The following is a 3,351-nucleotide window of genomic DNA, read 5'->3' on the forward strand; positions in this document are numbered from 1 at the left end:
GGCATTTCGTGAGACGTTAAACTGAAATATTTAGTTTTTAGAGCCTATGTTGCATGCGTCATTACTTTGTACTTTCAATCTTTACTGATCACTTAAGTACTTTCAATCTTCATTCGTAGATGGAACAGGTTTCCTGAGCTTTTCTGTTAGTCCAAAATGGCTACAAAATCTACGATATAATGTGTCAATTATTCTGTAAAATAACTTTAAAAAACCTGACAAAATGCATTTTAATTTCCAGAAAATTTTTGTCAACTGCTTATGAAACAATCAATGACAAAGCAAGTAGATTTGTAGAAAGACCTAAAATTGAAAGAATTGCAAAGAATTATATTTATAAATTCATGATTTTATGGTCATAAGGAAATTTAGGCTTATTTCCTAGTTCAAAGATATACAATTTGTAATCATCAATCTCTTTAGCATACTTAATGGATAATGTTCAATTTCGATCATTCATTTTAAAATAGTATGCAAAGTACATAATACTAAGGGAGATTCACGTTTAGATAAACTTTTCTAATAAGAATTTAATATTATAGATGACCCATATGTGTTAGGTAGTAGCCTAATATAAAGATTTGTAGTTGTTATTAATGCTTGAGTTAAATTCGATTATTCACTTTTCGGTAAAATCATGAATTTTTTATGCGATTTGAAAAATTTATTTTGTCGTTTGTATAGTGGTAGATTCCAGTCGCGATCCAGTGGTAGATCCAGAGGGGGCGATCGGGGCAATTGCCCCTCCCCCAAAAGAGGAAACTTTCTTATTTTATGTATAAATAAATTCCATCCCAGAGTTTGGAATTATTAAAAGTAGCTCTAAGTATCAGTATTACAACCCATCGCCCGCCAGAAGCCCGTCCTGGATCCGCCCCTGGTAGATATTACCAACCCGCCAGAGAGTATATTCATCCAACGGAGTTTGACTTCTCAAGCATAACTCAACATCACCAACAATTAGTTTATTTCGTATAGTGATTTTATTGTTACTGACATCTAGCGTCAAAGAAACATATTAAGAGCAAAGTAATTCAGTCTAGTATTTTGTACTTAAATATCTATGAACGTAAAATATTATTCAGAAACGAATATGAAGTAATTTATCTTTTATATGAGCTGTCTGAAACCAGACCTAACTGCATTTTCGTACTGAGGAAAATTCGCCCCTATGGAAACGGTGGCAACTTGGCAAGAAATACTCTCAGAAACAAATAGTATATACAAAAATGCTTCGCTTTTACTATTCAATATGTACATAATGCAGGAAAACAACAACAGTTACAATCCATTATACTATTCTTATTTGAGATATCTAAAGCTATGTTGCACTAACTTCATTTTTGCGGATATCTGAGTTTAAACAAGAAATCATTTGCGTTCCGCATATTTCAAATTGAACCTTAGGGTTAAGTTTCAAATTTAGTCTTCCGTTTTTAACAAAATTTTGAATATTTACCTCGAAGAAATGTATAATTTCCTTGGTAATATGTCAGGAGAGCGGGAGTTGTGTTTATTATTTTATAAGTGGTTATAAACACGGAAGTATTTGGCAAACGGAAGAAACTGCTTTGAGGTTACCGCATGGTTGGATTGTAGGAAAGTAAAGAGCATTTGTATTCTGATGTGGCTTCAGGTCTACAGAGAAGCTGAGTTTGGTAACCTTACGCAGAGACGAGAAATTGCACTCTATTAGTTTTAACAAAATAGGTCAAAACTTCCCTAATCGTAAGCTAACCCTGTAATATGCCATTACAGTCTAATGAGATTATGTTTTTAATAGGAGGGTGCCAAAAATTTTTTGCACCGACTGTACTTCCCGTTCAACAAAAAATTTCTGGCTGTTCATATAATTCGTAATATTGTTTGTAATTCTATTTCAAATTAACATGGAAAAACTGTAAAAAAAAAATTCATTAGGAATTATAGTTTTGGGAATCAATATCTTTATTTATATATTAAATTAGTTATAAGTCTTGTATATGTATATGTAAATGGATTATTACAATTCTTACGGTGTCAGTGCTATCCGAAAATATAGATCCACTATTGGACGGAACTTTCCAGATCAAATAACCAATCTAAAATTCGACAGAATTTTCAGGACCACCCTTCACCTCTCTTTTAGATACCTAGGTCCTTCTAAAATCTAGTTTGATCCAGATTTTACCAAATTTTATTCGTTTCAAAGCCCCACCGCCAAAATGCTTAGTTTTGATTGGCTGATAAACCCACGTTATGATATTAGGGCGCAATTATTCCATTCCATGCCGGAACGTCTCACTGACAACAGCCAGATTCGGATCTTCTCGATCATAAAGTTGAAAAAAAAGTCGAAAAGGGAGCTAGAAAGCTGCAAACAAGGTAACATTTGGATTTCCTTAACACCTAAAATCGTTGGAAGTCTCTAGGAGCCAAAAACTATTAAATTTCATACTAAAAACTGAACTAAAAAGCTGAAATAGGAAGTGCAATATAGTAAAGCCATGTTGTGCAGATATAGTTCGTGATGGACAGAATTCAGGATAGTGTGTGCATTTAATCTCCTTTCCCAAACCCAGTTTGCAGTTCAGTGAATCGAATAGTTAAATTTCCCTCTTGCCCCTCCTGAATCAGTGTAGGTTCGGTCAGACCTGTCCGTTCAGTAATCTGTCTGTGTAGTTAGTACGTGATTTTTTTTCATATATATATATATGGCGGTATTTTTAGGTCTGTTTGTAGTGTTAGTAACCATCAGCATGTACGTGTAAATTAAGCAGGGGGCTCGTATCTGACTCCCAAATTGGGAGTACGGCTTCCAGCGGGATGAGTTGAACATTTAGTTTGTTCCGGGTTCCTGCCCCTTCAGGGCAGGGGTCCTATTGTTAGCTAATACTCCGATATGTCCCCTCAGGGCATTGATTAAACAGGTTAAGTAAAGAATGTGATTTGGTAAATGTAAGGGTCAGTTGGCCCTGTTCATTTCTTTCCTTTCGTTACTTTTCATAGAGCCGATTTAACATGGTAAAATATGAATGTTTTCTGTGTATATTTATTAGTATAACATATATTAATGTAGTGTGTAGTATGAATGTGGCATGTATGTGTTCGTAATGTAGAAACATGTTCTAGTAGTAGTAATTGTGATAATTAAGTGATGAAAGAGTGTGTGAGATAATTAAATACGGACAGTGTAGTATTTACTATGCGATAAATTTTTATTACTCCGTCATTAAGTGAACGTAATATAGTATAATAATTCCGTGTACAAGGTCACATTCAGTTGTTCAAGGGTTGATTATATCGTCGCTAGCCCTAGTGTCAAAAGTCAGTACTAACCGCCATTCTTCTGTCGAGGTACTTAGTGATTTA

Source organism: Thermobia domestica, chromosome 8 (genome assembly GCF_964235325.1).
Source record: "Thermobia domestica chromosome 8, izTheDome1.hap1.1, whole genome shotgun sequence".
Classification (NCBI taxonomy): domain Eukaryota; kingdom Metazoa; phylum Arthropoda; class Insecta; order Zygentoma; family Lepismatidae; genus Thermobia; species Thermobia domestica.